Source organism: Mirounga angustirostris, unplaced genomic scaffold, assembly GCF_029215605.1.
Source record: "Mirounga angustirostris isolate CCGP_5_RB_7025 unplaced genomic scaffold, mMirAng1.0.hap1 SCAF_5, whole genome shotgun sequence".
NCBI classification, from domain to species: domain Eukaryota; kingdom Metazoa; phylum Chordata; class Mammalia; order Carnivora; family Phocidae; genus Mirounga; species Mirounga angustirostris.
Window position 1 is genome coordinate 99,661,306 of NW_026991713.1, and position 18,234 is coordinate 99,679,539.

The 18,234-nt window shown below is 56.1% G+C and overlaps 1 protein-coding gene across 7 annotated transcripts in view; it reads right to left on the reverse strand.

The window, feature by feature from the left end:
• TSPAN9 (tetraspanin 9) overlaps positions 1-18,234 on the reverse strand; it is a 194,038-nt gene that overhangs the window by 21,963 nt on the left and 153,841 nt on the right. The window lies entirely within an intron of this gene.

Sequence of the window (18,234 nt, forward strand, 5' to 3'; positions counted from 1 at the left end):
GTAGCCAGAGAGGGATGAGGACGCAGCAGAATGCAGATGCTTGCACTTTGCAGCTCCACATTTCCCTGAAGCTCTCAAAAGAGCGTTTTTTGAGATACAGGCTGACACGGGAGTCAGAAGAAATAGGAAAAAGAACGCTGTGAGTGGAGAGGTTTAGGGTGCTGCCTCCAGGGGCACCCGCAAAACAGACACCCTCAAATTCATGGGGAGAGGTGCCGCTCCCATTCACTTGGCAGCTTTGCATCTTTGGAAGTAGAAGTTACTTTAAAAAAAAAAAAAAATTTCCTTGGAGCTAACATCCGCAGTACCAGCTGCTCAGGGGAGCGAGAGCCTGGCTTCATAGCAGGAAAATTCTGACCTCTCTGAACCACCTCTGTGGGAGGGGGCACGGGTCCATGCTGGGGTTCACCAGTCTTTACCTGTGGGCATGACACTGTGAGCGCCGAAAACACCAGACTCAGGTGAGGATCGCGCCCCCTGCGCCGGTGCCCACGCTGCCCCTCAGGTCATAGAATGCCCGAGATCCTCTGCTTGCACTGAACGACGGTACTTGTTTTCCGCCATGTGGCTGGCACTCTGAACAACGTCTTCCGGATCGGGGTGTCCGGCCCGGGCTCCTGAGAATGTGCTTCTCCACCCATGCCCCTTACCTTGGGGACGGGTTGCCTTCACCTCTTTTTCCGTTCTGGAGTTAAAAGTCGGATCCATGGCCAACGACTATGAGCACAGGCTCTGGAGTGAACAGCTGGGGTGTGAAGCCCAGTTCTACCCCTTCCCAAACGTAACTGGGCTGGTTGGCCTTTGTGACTCTGAGTCCTCGTCTGTAAAATGGAGGGAAGAGTGCTAGCTCCAAAAAAATCCATGTAGTCTACTTACCTTACGAGATGGTTGTGAAAATTAAACAGTAAAACTGTAAAGCTCTTAGAACAAGAGCACGGCCGAACGTCATTGAGGTGCACCATGGTCACGGTCATCGCTACCCTTCTGCGTCTCATCCATCTCAAATCTGTCGGCCATATCCCTGCAAATCTCCTGCATCGACCTCGTCCTCTCCATGCCCACCGCCCACTTCTTGCTCTCACCCCTTTGGCTGGAACACTGGGAGGTGCCCCTTTTGGTCACCCCACCTCCTCTCTGTCATCACCACAATCTAAACGCTCTGCCCGGAGCATATGGTGCCTCATAGTGTAGACCCTGGAGGGCTCCCGCAGTCCCCACAACAGGGATAGAACTCCCTAGCAAGGCGTTCATTTGAGACCTTCTACGGGCTCATCTTGTCATCATTAGCGCACCACTACCCCTACAATGTGGGTCCTCCCTCTGTGATACACCGCACGCCTTTGGCCCATATGCCTCTCCTTTAGTTCTTCCCCCACCAGCCGTGCCCTTCCCTTCACCCCCTACTGCTCAGTAAGGCCCTTCCTTCTCATGAAGGGTCCATGACCTCTACCCTCCCCCCCACACTTTATCCTTCCATGTCCGTGCACGCGCACACCTGACAACTCACAATACCTAACACATCTCGCCCTGCAATGATTTATTCCTTTTTGCTTTTGCCTAAGCCAACTCTTATTTTGCATCTCCTACTGTGCCTCACAGATAGTAAGCTCCCAAAAGGTAATGTTTTTCAAGTCGGAGCTATGTTTTCCTGAAGGCAAGCTCCCAGCAGGATGGGAATAAGATGGTACAATTTGTTCTGTGCAGTGCCCAGCTGGGACTCCACTTATATTGTCAAGGACCATAAAGGTCAAGCAAGCCCCACTGCCATGAATACCAAGTGCATCCAAATTCTTCAGCAGCCCAGAAATGTCCTATCAAATGCGGCTACATCCCGGCCCCTACCCCAAGGTATGTGACCACAGGGATTACCAAGGTCCTTCCTTTGTGTGACTCAGTCATGCAATCAATCATCTTGCTTTCTTTCCATTGTCATCATTAAGCACAGACAAAGACAGGAACGATGTCAAGCAGCAGAGCACCTCCCAGGATCTCAGAGTGCTCTGTGTTCCCTGGTGGTCTAGTGGTTAGGATTCGGCGCTCTCTCAGAGTGCTCTGTGTGACCACCGCGGGGCAGAAGTGGGCATCCCCTCTCTGGGCTCCAGACTCGTGCGCCCACTCGCCTACTTGTTCTCTCCACCCGAATGCCTCACAGGGATCTCTCCCTAAATAGCTTCACAGGAGAAATCTTGATGCCCCGGAAACCCGAGAGTCCTGCGCCATCCATCCCCCCGTCCAGCCAGTTCTGCCTCCAAGTTCCATCTCTGGTCCATCCCTTTCTTTCCATGTCCAGGGCTACCATCTCTTCTTGAACCACTGCCCTCCTGTTCTGCTTTCCCACCTGCACTCTTGCCTTTCTATAACCCATTCTCCACAGAGCAGCCAGAACAGTCCTCGTTCACTCCCAATTCCAAATCCTCCCTGCAGCCTGCGACACCAGGACTGATCCGGTCTCTGCCTTCCTCGCCTCCTCGCTCTGTTCACACCAACCTCTGGTGGCTCCCAAAGCACCCCACACTACTTTGCATTTGTTGTTTCCTTTGTCCAGAATGTTCTTCCTTAGGTAGTCACATGGGTGGTTTATTCTTACCCTTCAAGTTTCCCTTGCTTCCTTCCCATCTTGTATGACAATCTGTTATGACTTGAAGTGTTTGTTTATTATTGTGTCTTCCCTATTAGAACACGAATTTTAGGAGATAAGGGAGCTCTGACTCGTTCCTTGTGCATCTCCAGGGTGCTGCGCTGCGCCAGGCACGTGATAAACATTCAATAAATATTTGTGGATGGGAGGGACGAAGGGAGGGACGAAGGGAGGGAGGAGACTGGGACTTGGAAATCCTCTGTCCTTGAGAACTTTCCTCTAAAGTAGCATTTAGGACACACGGATGAAGCTTCTCGGGCAGCCCCAAGATCCTGGGAGTGGTGGCAGGGAGCCGAGTAGCAACTCAGAGAGAATGCCACAGGGTGTAAACAGCCCCGGCAAACAAGAACAAGACCGAACAGGGGCTATAAAGTCGATGGCCTTGAGTGAGTTAAAATCCCTGCCCTGGCCATCAACCTTAGGAAAGCTACCTAGTCTCTCTGGGCCTTAATTTCTCATTTACAAAATGGAGGCAATGCCAAACTCACGAGGCTGTGCAAATACAGTGCTGGGTATAGAGCAGACGCTCACGTAAAATTCTCTTTTTCCAAGGATGCTAAGGGCTCAGATCCATGTGCTTTTTCTAATTAAATGAGCGCATCCTCCTGCTCCGGGTGCTGGGCTGTCTAGGGGTCACCATCACTTACGCCTCAGCCACCTTGTCTCAGGACCTCACCTAAAGCACAAAAGGCAGTGAGGAGGGGTGCGGCGAAGATGCCAGAGGGCTACGGGGGCACGCCTTGTCGTCCACAGAGACCAGGTGTATTCAGATTCCAGGGAACCTCTGCTGGGAGTCGTCAAGGGAAGCCCACTCCCAGACCGACTCGTCACTCCCAACCATGGCAGAAGACCCTGGGAGCAGGCACTGGGGTTCTAGGAGAGAGGTCATGGCATGGTGTTATCTAACAGTGCTCGGGATCTGGGGTCACCCCAAGCTGCTTGCACCCTCAGTGGGAGGGGGAAGATGGAGGATAAGAGCCAACTCACCCAACATCTTGGTCTCAAATACCAAACAGCAGCTCAAAACCCAGGGAAGGAGTCATGGCCTTCGTTGCTCCCTGAAGGAGATGACCAGCAACACTGGCCAGGCCAAAAATGCTCCCTGAGGTCTTCCTCCCTCCAGGAAGGGAGGCCCTGCCTTGTCCTTCCCCATCCCAGCAGAGAGAACACTGGGGAGACTGTGAGCACCAAAATATATCCCCGGGTAGAGAGAACACGTCCTGGGCCCATAGCACTCAGACACGAAGGCTCTCCCTTCCCAAAGCCCCAGAGTCTGTGGGTGAGGATACCAGGGTGCAGACTCGGCCCAAGCTAGCATCAACTGCAGTTGGGTCAACTCTCAACTAGCCCTTGAGACCCCTGTACTTGCCAACACCACCCCAGCACCCCTCTCCTCCCTACCCCAATTATTCTTTCTAAGATTGCTTTTACCATCTCATCTCTATGCTCAGAAGCTCCACTGGCTCCCCCTGCCTGCGTGAGGAGCCCAAACCCCCTGGCCGAACAGTCAAGGTCCTCCGTGAGCCGACCACAGGCTCACCTCCTAGTACATCCGTGTGAGCCGCCCATCGTCACCCAGAGAGCCCCTGTCTGGCAGGAAGATCCCCCTTCTGAGTCACCCTGCAAGACCAGCTAAGATCCTGCTGCTTCAGGGGTATCTTTCTCGGGTGATGGGCGTAAAGAAACCGAAGGAATAAAATCCAATCCTCTCCATTTCTGGGCACCGGCAGTTCTAGTCCTCTGCCCAAAGCCTCCTGACTTGTCACACTTGGTGGCTAGAGAGAAGCCATCACAGCAGGTAGGAAGGGCACTGAAGGGGACAGCCAGCAGGCAGGCTCCAGGAACTCTGCTGAGATGTCAGCAAAGGGGAGCCGGGTGGGAGCAGTGGAGGGGCCTGGCTTTTAACAGGAGAGCTTGTTGGGGATAATTTATTCCCCCGCGTCTCAGCGGGTTTCAGCTAGTTGAGTTTACAATGGAACAAGCAGTTGCTGTTGTCCTTGGATGCCACAGTTCTGTGATGGGGGGGGGGGGGGTGAGTGCTGCTGAGATACAGCAGCTATAAAGCAGAAGACGGCCCACTGGGGGCCGTGACACTCCACAGGGACCAGGTTTTACAGTCCTAGAAAGAGGAGTTTCCAAGAAACCCGTGAGCACGGCTTATCCATCACAGAAGGAAATAGAGTGGGACCCCCGGCTTAGGGAGGGAAGCAGGTCAGACCCAGAGAAGAAAGCTGAGCCAGAACCCCACACACTTGAAGGGGAAGGACTGAGCACCCCCAGAGTTGGCAGCAGAGAACTCCCCACCTGCTGTCCCCAGAGTCCCCTGGGGGGCAAGCAGGGCCAGAGACTTCCTCTTACTCTGCAAATAGGGTGAGGCATGATGCCTCCAGCCGACTAGGTAGGAGCAGGAAACCCCAAAAGCCCAGTGAACTGCAGAAGGGGAGCATTCTGCTTTTACTTTTGAGGGTCATGGGAATGTGATGGGGAGGGGTCTGCTAGACTGTGGGGGTGGCTGGCACATGAAACTGGTGGTAGAAGGAATCCCCAACTTTTGGTGCTGCCTGCTAGGCGCCTTCCACCCAACTCACCCCTGATATTCAGCCAAGTCAGGCTCCCTGAGGCCTCCGCTACTGCCCAGGGAGAAGTGGTTTCTGTCCTCATTAACCACAAGGCTGTCCCAGAACAGCCCTCCACTTGGATGGCCTGGTTGGAGCAAATGGTCACATAGCAAGTCCCTTCTGTATTTCAGGAACCAACCCTGCCTGGGATGGGCCCTGCCAAAGTGCAGCTCTGCTCTGTTTTAGGCAATGTGGAGCAGTCAAAACTTCGGGGTTCTTCGGCAGTCCCCCTGAAAGAGTTAACTTGGCCTCAAAGTCAAGATCAGGGGCGCCGCAAGGGAGCTTATCTGACCTCCTGAAGGGATTAGCACCCCGCTCAAGAAATGCCAATCAGCCAACAGGGCCGAATTTAACCTCGTCCATCCCTCCTAACCCGAGCCAGGGCACTCTCAAAATCGACGATTATGCTACAGCAGCCCGTCACCGACTATTTATAACCCGTTCGCCTTCTGTAGGGAACCAGACACCTCCCGTCACAGCGAGGTGCCGAGCACCAGGCCTGTGGCCTCAGCCTCGGGGACTCGGCCGCACCGGACCCCTGCAGGAGGGCCTCCCCCGATTCCGAGTGGCCCTGCCCCATCACCTCTGAGGCACCGAGGGCTGTGTTCAACAGCATCTTACGCTCCTTGGGCAGCACCAGGCCCCCCACTGGCTGGGGCTGGGCTCCCCGGCTTCTCATTAGCTCACCGCCAGGCCTCAGGCCTGACTGTCCTGCCCCCTCCAACCAACGGCGCCCCAGCCGCTCTCCTCCCTCCTTCTCATTCATTACCTCCCTGGCTCCTGACACCCAACAAATGGAAAGCAAGGGTAAAACCACAAAGGGGGTGGGAGTGGAGACACTTCTGTAAATAAGTCTTGATGGGGGAATGGCTCTAGTTGCGGGAGCAGGTCTCCCCGCCTCTGCAAAAGAGCTGGCCCGTCCAGACAATGGAATCGCATTCAGTGCTGAACAGAAATGAGCTACCGAGCCATGAAGAAACATGGAGGAGACTTACGTGCACATTGCTATGTAAAAGAAGCCAATCTGAGATCGTACTGTGTGATTCCAACCATCTGACATTCTGGAAAAGGCAGAACTATGGCGGCAATAAAAAGATCCGTGGTTGCGGGGGTGGGGGGATGAGCAGGTGGAGCACAGAGGATTTTTAGGGCACTCTGTATGATACCACAATGATGGATATGTGACATCATATGTTTGCCCAAACCCACTGAAGGTACACCCCAAGAGTGAACCCTAAGGTAAACTATGGACTCTGGATGATTACTGTGTCAATACAGATTGATTCTTGGTAAAAAAAAAAAAAAAAAAAAAAAAGTACCACTCTGGTCAGTGATGTTGACAGGGGAGAGGGCTACGCATGTGTGGGAGGCAGGGGGTACGTCACAAACCCCTGTACCTTGCTCTCAATTTTGCTGTAAACCTCAACTTCCTGGAAGAAAGGAAGGGAGGGAGGGAGGGAGGGGTGAGTGACCAGCTAACAGCCCGGCCTGCAAGGATGTGATTGATGAGGGAAAGACCGCCCTTCCATTCAAGGAAAGAAAAAGAGCAGATGCCCGTGCCTCAGAGACATGAAGGGGAAACCCAGCTTTGTTCCTGCACGGGCCACATGTCCACTGAACCGGACACTCCTCTCTGGACCCGTGAGAATGCTAAGACTTTCCAATACCGCCATATCCTCAAAGGTACGTTTACTGGCCTGCACCAAGGCTTCCTCGATAGCATGTCAGTCTAGCCTAGAAGAGACTTGCCTTATGCTAAGGGTAACCTAAAGGGAAAGGCTCTATGACTTCTGGATTATGGGGTTAGGTACCCAAAGAAGTTCCTTCTGCAAACTAGTCATTCTTCCGCCACCAAAAAAGAAAGAAATCCCAATGGTGCTTCTATGAAACCAAACTTGGCATCCGTTCTGTCCTCCCCATACCAGCTTACCATGGCCACATCCCCTTGGGGTGGCACCGGGACGATCTCACGAATATGGTGGCAAAGGGCTGAGTGGGGAGAAAGTGCTAGAGAAAAGTTTAATAATAGAGCTGGGTAGGGCACAGCCCGTTTCCTTTTTCAGCTGCGCTGACCGGCTGCGATGAGGCTGTGGGCAGGGCGAGTCAGCTGCTGTGGAGACTCAAACCCAGGTCAGCCCGGGGGCCACGTCTCCTCAGGCCCCCTCTGCGAAGGGCCCATGTGCGGCAGTCAGACACGGCCCATGCACAAACCCGCCGGGCTCGCCTATAAAAAGCCCAGAGCTGGCGGGACAGAGCCAGCCGGGCTGGAAGCCCCAAGGCTGACTGTCCTGAGCCCATCAGCCCTCCAGCCCAGCCACGTGCCTCACTCCTCATTGTCTCTCTTGACTGCAGACTGCTCTTCTGGGCTCTGGGAGACAAAGAGGGGCTGATGACTGCAGCAGGAAGCCCACAGGGTGGGCAGGTTGGCGTCAGAACAGCTCTCCTGGCAACGGGACAGCTGCCGCCCTTTCTCCAGCCTCCCCCCTGTCCCCTGGAAATGAGCGAGTACAACTCACTAACAATCAGCACACAGGCGTGCCTGGAGCATCCCTCCCGCGCCGCACTTACAGACTGCCGAACTACAGAAACGCCCACGCCTGTCGCCATTAGCGGGTCACTCAGGAAAACGGACTCAAACTCGATACCAAATGAACAAGACTGGGGAAGGGCACATTGGAAACAAAGCCCTCGGCAATTCTCAGCTCCTTTGAGACTCACCTGCCGCATCTGTTCAATGGGTTTGCTAACAGTACCTCCCTCGGGGTTGTCACAAAGCTAAAATGAGTTAAGGCACAGAAAGCACTTCAAGCAGTGCCTGGTACCCAGTGAAAGTCACTGGGTAATGGTATCATCACTGCCGCCGTGATCAGCGTCACCAGCAGACGGACGGGCCAGAACCAAGTCGCTCACACTAGCTCTCTTTTTGGTGGAGAAATGTGCCGGGCGCCGGTGTGGGGCCTGCAGCTCAGGCACAAGCTGGCTGAGAAGGCAGCTGCGGCCCCGACCCAGGAGGAGGGCAAGGCCGAGGACCAGAGTCCAATTCTCTGTGAACCTGCAGATGGCTCTCCCCCATCCTCCTCACCTCTAAAATGAGAAGACCTCCCATTTAGGCCTCCAATGTGGGGATTTGGGGGGTGGGGCAAGGAAGAGGGTGTCTAAGACTGAAAAGGTATGGGAAAGAAGCTTGAGTCCTGGAGGCAGTCAGCACCCGGTCCAAAGAAGGCACAGTGGGGCCCGACAGAGGAGTGCCCCCTCGTCCCCCTGCACCCAAGCTTCAAAGATCACCCCCACTGTCACCATTTGGAGAACAGGCCCATGCACTAGGCTCTGAGCTGGGTGTTTAGAGGCATTATTCCATTTAGGATCACACCAGTCCGAGGAGGCGGGCACAATCATCTGAGACCAAGCAGTGCGGTCAGGCTCCGACCCCAGCTCCGGCTGACTCCACCGTCCTTACCCCTCCACTCCCCTGCTGGACATCAGAGTCGCCCGAGAAGGTCTGTGACATTGCAGATGCCCAGCCCCAGCCCCACATCAGAATCTCTAGGGCTCTAAGCGCCCATCTGCCCAGCTACGAGTGCGCTCCACTGGGCTGAGGCAGAGTGGACAGAATAATCCTCAGGGACATGCTGTCCCCCTTAAGACCTGACATGCTGTGGCCCCTCCCTACGTCTCCTCTGGAATGAACACCCTGTCATCACCACCCCTGGCATCCTACCTCCTACGACGGGGCTCCTGGGGAACAGCAACGAGATTCCCATCCTTACGTGCTGCTCTGGGGACTCCTAACGGAGGATGGCTATTTTCTACCTAAGTGGACCCTGGGCCCATCGGTGGCCTGTCCTCTCTGGGCTTCAGCACTACCACAAACACTGTCAATGGTGACACTCTGGGAACTCTGCACGGGCTACGGAAGTCCCAGCAGCAGCCACTGCAGTGGCCAAGCTCATATGGCACTTCTCTGTGGCCAGTGCCCACCCCTCAGGCCCATTAACTCATTGCACCCCCACTACAACCCATGAGGTAGGTGTCACTATCATCCCCGTTTACAGATAAGAAACCCAGGCTCTCCCAGAGATTAAGAAACTTGCCCAGTGAGAGGCTCTGCCAGTCAGGTCCAGATTCTAAGATCCCGAGCACTGGCCTCCACCGGATCCTTCATGAGTGATTATTACTACTTCATTCATCGAGCCAGCAGGCAGCCTCATAAGGAGCTGAATTCTATCATCTTTTTATTTGGTTTGCTTAGAAACTGGGGTCTGCTTTGAGTAGGCTCTGCCTGGGACTTCAGCCAATGAAGCAGGATGACAGGGACTCAGGAACTGTCCCATTCTCTAGGCCACAGGAGCACTTCGAGAGGAAGGGCAGGTCCATGCGTGCCCCCTTTCTCCAGATGACAGCTTGCCCATACATGGCCACAGCAACACGGGAGAGTGGACAAACTGAATCTCCCAGTGGGCAGTTTGGGACTCACCGTGTTATCGTACAAAGCCTCTTCTAGACTGCCCTGAAGCAGCCCTATTTCCCATCCCCTGCGCCCTCCCCACGAGACAGTTGTCCACCGGCCCATGGAGGGAGAATGTGACAAGTCCCCTGCCGCCCCACTGGGCCCACAAGGGAAGGGTCCTCGACTCAGCCTGGGAGGCACCTCTCTCAGCTCCCTTTAGTTTAAAATAGGCCATGCGGATGCCTGCCAAGATCCAATGCTCTTGGCAAACAGGAGGGTTATATTTCTGGCTGCGCACGGTGAAACACTGGCCCAGGGAAGGCTTCCCAAACCACAGCTGACCCCAGCTCTGATGACAAGACGATCCTGAGAGAGTCGGCCCCAGCCCAGCTAGCTGCGGGCTCCCTGCAGGAGTACAGTAGGGGGAGGGCCCCGTCCCCACCCCCAGAGCTCTGGGGGCCTGAGGACAGCTATATAAGGGCATGGGGCTGGGGGGAGCCCAGGGGGCTGGGATTGCTGCCTGGCCCCGGCAAGAGCTCACACTCATACAGGCGTGTGTGCACACCTGCCACGGATGAACATTCCTGCATGCCATTCCCTGGCCTGGAATGGGCTTCCCCGTTTCACTGCCATCACCGTACCCTCCAAACGCCATTCTCGTCTCACCTGCTCCAGGAAGCCTTGCCAGAGGCTCTACCTCTCCCCGGCCACACCGGCACTGGAGGGTGTGAAAATCACGTTGCCCAGGAGGAATGGGTGTGGGGGCTACAGGTGTTTGGCGGACAGGTGACAAGGCACATGGGTGCAGGTTTTAAGGACAAGAAGCACTGCCGTGACTCACACTGTCTGGACTCATTCCATGAAGCTCTGCAGGGTAGAACGGGCACCCAGAATTAGAACTTACAAGGTGAAAAACAATCCCTTAGCCTCACTCACCCAGAGACCCAGAGCTGACCAACATGGTGGCTGCCCAGGAAGTCCGGGTGCAGACGCCACGGCTGCCTGCTAGGAAACTCTGCTTTGGGGCAGGGACTGTCCCATGAGCCTGTTGCTGTCCCAGTCACTGCCCACTTCCACCTTGACTAGGAACTTCCAGAGCAGGGTCCTCTTTCCAGGTTAGCCCCCAACCCTGAGCCCAGAAGTACTCAAGCGTGGTGCTGAGTAGCTGCCCCATTCCGAGGGGCACTCGGCTGGTGTGGCCGTCAGATTGGGGGTCCCCGGGCAGCCCAGAGGAAAGGTGGGGGCTGAGAACCCACTGTCCTCCATTCCTTCTGTTCTTTATAACTAAAGGTGTCCTTTCCAACAAAAATCTCCTCACCCACCCCACCTCACACACCTAGAAACTCATCAAAAGGTGAACAGTGGTGGTCTGTGCATTACAAGTGATTTTAATTTATGTTGTATTTTTTAATCTCTCTATTCTTTCCAAAATCTCCAATGATTACATATTAATTTAATAACCAGAAATAAACTTTTTAAAGAAGAAACAACTTCCTTCTCCCCTCTCAGACCCCTCCCGTCATTAGTCAGAGACCTGCACCCTCCTTTTCCCCATACCGCCTGGCACGTTCACACCCACCAGGGAAGAATGTCCCGATGCAAGCACATTTCATCATTGCTGGGAAAGCAAAAGCATGACACTTGCCCGTTTCTCAGGTGTCACCTGCGTGACAGCGTGCGGCACAGCAAGCAGGTGCATGCTGAATGTTCTCTCCTCCCATGGTCCTAAAGGGGGCGTCTGCTGCTCTCTGCAAGCCAGCAAGGCTCCCTAACCATCTCCAAGACAGCCTGTGACCCTTAACATGCCTGCAGCCTCTTTAAGGAACCCACAAGGTTATGGAGCCAACACCCCGACTCTCATCTCAGCACACTCATCACTGTGGTAACTCCCAAAACATGGGCGGGCACGAGAAAGATGCAGAAAGGGAGCCGAGGGGGAAGGAAAGGCCGAAAGGAGACGAGAGAGCACATGGGCTGGAGCAGGATGCCATCCCCACCTGCCACCCTGTCCACTTTGCGCCATCTTTAATCCCTCCTGGGCTCCGAGCCCCTTCTTGGGGCAGGTCGCCGTGCCCATCACGGCCATTAACCTGGCCGTCCCCGGGCCTGGCAGCCTGCGATCCGCACAGAAGTCCCGAGCCAAGCACTGCATACCTCAGGCACTCCATCACAGCACCCAAAACGGGTTCTGGTGTCACAGGTACAATGCCGGGAGCCAGCTAACCTGGCACGGGCCACCTCCACAACTGCTGAGAAGCTGGCCTCAGCAGGGGCAGGCCGGGCCTGGGACCGGGAGCAGAGACAGGGCTTCCAGGGCAGGCCTACACCAGGACAGGCAGGGCTGGGGAAGGGGCACGAGAGCCTGGCCCTCAGCACACCCGATCCTAACGGGCGACTCACCCACGCCCATCAACACGGCAGACACAGGAGAGGCAAGTGAAAAGTGAGGCACGAGGGGAGACTCTAAAAGCAGCGAACTCATTCTAGAAACACAAAGCTTGCAGGCGATTAGATCAAAGTTTGCAAAAATCCTGAAGGACTATGATATAGCCAACACAGACCTGTCCAACAGATCCCGAAATAGAACCTCAGGCATCCCTCGAAGCTTAACAAAAAAATTATCTGAGGACAAATAAAAGGCACTTCAGCTTTACACACGGGCAAAGGCAAGGGGCTCATTACCATGCGGGGTGGCACAGGACAAAAATATGGCTAAGATCAAGACCGCTCAGATAAACCCAGAGGTGATGGAACCACACCGGGCCATTAAAGGAAGCAGGGAAGCTGGAACACTTATGACCTTCACAGCCGGCCAGCCCTGTGGCAAACACTGACAGATGAACCGCTTACCGACCACGGGAAGCCCTCCCCACGTGCCATGTATGCAGCCAACAGTGCTCACCAACGAGGCACGGTGTGAGAGGGAAGCACGCAGGCTTTGGAGTCTGACATCCAGAGTTCAAATCCTAGCTCCCGGACTCACACTTAGAGGCTTTGAGTAAATTACCTAACCTCTCTGGGGCCGTGCCCTCGTCTGCAAAATAAAGAGAAGGATATCTTCTGCGTAGGGATGATCTGAGAATTAAGCCAAATAACTATGTGAACCCCAAGGACAGTGCCCGTTAGGTGGGAGGTGGGCACTAATGGTGCACACTGCCCCATTCTAGCAACCAACACCGCCGGGCAGCAGGGCTGCAAGTGAGTGAAGGGGCTCCTATGTGAGTCTGGGAGCCAGCCCGGGGAGACAAGCAGCACAGGGGGCGGTCCACAAGGGAAGCAGCAGTGAGTACATCATCTCGTGGCCCGGCACCGAGACCAGCGGAGAGGGGCGTGGGCCAGCTCCAGGGATCTGAACCTCCCAGACCAGCCTGTCCCCAAAACCAGACAGCCAGAACAGAAGGGAGACAGCCGTGGGGAATGGGGTTGACAGCACCTGCTCCGTGGGTACCCCCCTCCGGGTGCTTCTCTGTGGACTGGAGCACCCCATTCCTCTCCAGGTCTCCTTCCTCCACTAAGTCTGTCTCTGAGGAGGCTTTGAGACCTTGCCAGTCATTTTGGCCTGATGTTCTCTCAGGCCTCCCTATGCTTTCTCTGCTCTGAAGATCTAGAGAATTGAAGAAGGAAAAGCCTCCAGAGGGCTTCTGGGCCCATCTCCTGCCTCCACGCTGACCTACACTCCCATGTGGCAGATGACTGGCCACCATTGCTTCTTCCCTGGGGGGTACGTGGGCCAGCAAATCCCATCAGCCGGAACCAGAAGAACGAATCTTCTCTGACTCCACCTTTAGTAAATTTCATGGGCCTTGGTCAGATTGTTTCTGCTTTCTCTCACTGCCCATGGCCGGGCCTAGATGAGGCCCACGGTCATTCCCAACATGTTTTCTCAATAAACTCATCAGTGTCCAAAGCAATTCACATTTCTTGAGCACCTTCTAGGAGCCCAGCACTCCTCTTCTTTGCTCTGGACAAGCCCACACCCTTCCTTCCACCCATTATTCCCCTAGGACCATGCTCTTTTCAGACCACCATCACCCAGGAGCCATACACACGCTGCAATCTATCCTGGAAGCTTCCCCATGTCACCTAGGACTCCACGGCCTGCAGAGCAGGCTCAACCTCTTCACCTACACCCTCAGGAACAGAGATATACTCAGCACCAAGCCCCACAGCCATCTCCGTGAGCTGCCCAACGCTGGGCCAGCAAGGATGGCCAGCAGCAATCAGAGAGCGGAGCCGGGAAGGCCCCAGGGTTGTTCTGAAGAGCCACCAACTCTAATTTGGCTCTGCCCTGCCCCAAATGAGGCCGTTACAAGGCCCAGAAATTGAAGGGTCATGGTCAGAAAGGACGTGAGTGCACTGACCCAGACAACAGGGATTTGGAACAACGGGGCTACTGTTCCCTGGTGTTGAGAGGGGAATGGTCTTGGAATCCCAAACCTTTCAAATGGGAAATTTTGCCAGATGTCCATGTGCCTTCTCCCCTCTCCACTCTAGGGAGCATTCTCAGCAGGTAAGCTGGATACAAGGCTTCCTGCCACATAGTCCTCCTACCCCCAGGGTGGCTATACTGAGCTCATCAGAGTCCTAGGAAGGAGTCACTGAAGCTGGGGAGAGGAAGGGGGCCAGGGTGGGGGTGGGCAGCCCTCATGCTCCCTAGACAGTCTGCCCAGCAGAAACTCTAGTAGACCAAACCGGAGCGCCCCTGCCAATCACAAAAGTGCACAAGACAGACAGAGAATCGATCCCAATGCTGGCTACACTTCGTGGCCCCTCCTGCCCCAGCTTGGTGCCATCAGCAAAGGATGTTTGGGGGTTGGGAGATGCAGCCGAAGCCTCCATTACCCCTCTTCTGACTTTTGGCAGCCAACATACTGCAAGGAAGTGAAGTGGGGAGGACAGGGGAGCAGGCAGCCCTTTCCCTACAGTCAGAGGCGGCGGGGGCCTGGAGAGGCAGTCCACGGTCATATGGCAAATTGAGGGCAAACCCTGTCCCATCTCACTCCCTCCCCCTCCCACACAGCTAGGCTTCCACTCAACTTGCTCCCCTCTCCGGAACATTCCAAAGTGGCTTGAGAAAAAGAAAACTGAAAAACCTTTCTCTGGTGGCAAGAGTCAACTTTCCCTTTCCATTTTCAGGGTGGAAGCCCAGAAGCAGTTTTGAGGACATCCGTCTGTCCTTCCTGCACCCCCTGGGCACCTCCCTTTGGCAGGGGCCCGAGAACTGAAAATGGACCTGGCACCTTCCGGGGCTGTTCCACCGGCTAGCAGGTGCAAGAAACGTGCCTTGGTCCAGGAATCTGCTTGCTCGCTTGGCTGCCTCAGGCCGGTCCGATCAGAGTGGTGCTGAGTTCCAGAACCAGACGCTGCCAGCGAGAGGCAGAGAAGCAGCCCCTGCCAGGGGCAGGAGGGGAGCATGGACAGTACCCGGGACTCAGGGAGGTCTGTTCTCTTCCCCTTCATCCCAGGAACAAAGCAGCACACAGATGTGTCTGCCCCAGAAACCTGGGTGCCACGGAGTGGAGAAGCTAAGGTGCCATGAGGGAGGGAGACTCGGCAGAAGTAGGTCCATGAAGCTCCAAAAGCATGATGCTGGATACCGAGAGACAAAGCTGGGTCAACTGTCCTTAGGAAAGGGAGGGAAGAGCCCTGCCACTCTCCCAGTGAGAATGTTCCAGAGCCTGGCGAGGGCGGTGCAAACCTAGTGAACCACATGCCCTCCCTTCTCGGCTGTGGATTTGGCTCCACTCACCCTTTCTCCTCCGTTACTCGGGCTCCCATACCCATGACTAAAGACACCATCAAGCAGATGGTCCCCTTCGGGAGAGCCACTGGGGGCTCACCATCTGCTGGGCCCTGCTGCACGATGCTCAGTGTCGGCAGCACAGGGACCAATGTGGCACGGGGGACGCGAGAGTGCCTCCTCCCAAAGCGGACCCTGCAGCCTCCCCAGCACACACCACCTGCAGCCTCTCCTGCCCCCATCTTTGTGGGCAGTGCCTCCCTCCGGGGAGCCCTGGGAGGACTGGCACCCAGCTCCAAGGCTATGGCTGGCAGGCCCTGGCCTCCACCCCGGCTGGGGCCAAGATGCAGCAGGTGGGGCTTCCCTACACCTCTTCGTGGGAATGGCTGAGGGGCTGTGGAGGTTCAGGGAGAGAGAGGAAGGCCTAAAGCAAGGATGAGACCTGGCTAAACTCCCTCCTCCATGGGGACCAGAGGCCCTGCAGCTGAGTCTCGTGGAGAGGGGACAAGAGTTTGGGGCCAGAAAGTTCAATCACAAAGTAATCTCCCTGCCTCCGAGCAGACTGTTGGGGTAAAAAATCACGTCACTGAAGCATCTGTCTCCTCGGAGTACGCTGTGTGGGGCAAAGGGCCCCCAGATCGGCCCTGCTGCTAAAGCTTACATCCAGCAGTGCACAGTAAGCAAGCTGGGAGGGCACATGCCCAGGCATGGCAAACAGAGGTCAGAGTGCTTTCGACTGACCAGCCAAGGCCTGGCCAGTAAGCCTTTGGTTCCCAGGAGCGTAGAACCAGAGGGCATGTGGGGACAGAGGAGACCCCTAACGGCTGGCAGGGGTAACTCAATCACAGAAGGCTTCTCAAAGGCAGTGGCCTTGAACCCCGTTACCTCCTGCAGCCCTGCCACCCATCAAAGGCCACGGGGCCATGTTCTCTGCCGGCCTGAGAACCCGTATCAGAGGCGACAGGAAAGCAATGGGGCGTTCATGTCCCTCTTCAGCCAAACCTGGGCAAGGAGGGCCCACAGAGGGGGAGCTGGAGGCGGGCAGCAGAGGCAGGGCCTGAAGCCAGGCTTCTCCCCCTTGCTGATGCCCAGGACTGACTCTGTCTTGGCTGTGATCTGGTCCTGCACTAAGCAGCTTAGCCAACAGCCCTATCTCCTTGGCTCAAGGCTCAGCTGTCTGGAGACGAGGGGAGTAGGGCAACTCTGCAAGAAGTGAGCGCCCCCGGCCAGAGAGAGCCACTGTGCCCAGAGCTATGCTGAACGCCACCCAAGTTCCTTAGCTTCTCTGAACCTCCTATGTGCAAAAGGTAGGACAACGGCAGCCCCGCCGCCTCGGGCTGGCACAGGCGCTCCACAAGGCAGTGGGAGCAGAGGCCCAGCGCTGTGCCTGGCCCACAGGAGATGCTCCACAGGCTCTGGGTGGAGACCAGAAGATGAGATGGAGAAGCCAAGCGCCACACACTAACTTAGGGAGGACAGGCTTGAGGGATGCTTCCAAACTGAGTCAGCTCTTCTACTTAGGGTTTTAAGACCCATCCTGAGCCCCCACTCCCCCCAAAATACCAGTGTACCCAAAATCCAGACCTTCTAAGGGATTCTGAGGCGGTGCTCAGAGGCCTGGGGACTCTCCATCCTCCTCCAGAGTTCCTGTTGGATGCCCTGCCTCTGAGGACAGGCTCACACTTCACTTTTGGGTGACAGGGGATGCATACAGGGAGCTGCCACAGAAGGACACACGATGCCCAACGGCCAATGTTGCTGGAAATCCTGCAAGGAAAGGAGTGAGCACAAAGGGTCCTTGGAGATCTCATGCATAGTCACTGGGTGCCCAGGCCCAGGGAGAGCTAGCCAGACGTCACGGCACATTCAGGGTGGAGCTGAGGCTCCCCACCACAGCAGCCTGCCCCTCCACCCAGAGCACAGGCAAGCCTCGCTGACCACTGCCTTCCCTGTGCAGTCCCGTGCATCAGCTGAGCACACAGAGAAGGGCAGGGACCGTCCCTGTCCTGGGGAGCTGGAGGCAAGGGGGGGAGAGAACACCAGCCATCAGGGACTCTGCCTGGAACTGACGGTGGGGGCTCGAGCAGGCCACGTCCCACTCCCAGGAGTTGTTCCTCCCCAGGATAGGAGCTGCCCTCACTGGTCGCTAGGACAGGTGGGAGAGGAAGCTCAGGGCCGAGGGGCAGGCTGGGTGCAATCCCAGGGCATGGGGCCACCAGGCAGAAGGCATGCCTGCCCCAATCCAGGGAATGGTAGGTGGCAGATCCCCTCCCAGGCTGCCCCCTCTCCTCCCCACCCCGGCTCAGGGCTTTGAATAAGCAGCTCCTAAGCGCTGGGGCCTGTGTCCCATATGCAGGCTTCTCCCGCCTGCTAAGGAGTGGTCCTGTGGGATCAAATTCATACTAATACCACCCTAGGGGACTGAGGGAGCCCCGAGAGGAAGACCCCCTGAAGGTGGCCTGAGGAACACCAGAGGGGGGAGGGAGGGGGCAGGGAGGCGGCAAGAGGGCGGGATGGCAGAACATTCTCTCTTGATCCGGACTGCTCACTGCCCAGAAGAAGAAAGGTCTTCAGGAGACCGGGGCATCTCCTCCTAGCCAAGGCCACTAGGCCCCCACATGCAGAAGCCCCGACTCCAAGCAGCTGCCTGGCGGAGGCCGTGAGGAGGGGGCAGGGGAGAGGCCTTTGCCCTCCACAGCTCTTCGTCAGGACACGGCCCCGGCTAGCAGCATTCCATTCTATACTGAGCCCAGTGACACAGCAGAGCCCCGGGCTGGCAGCGCCGACCGCC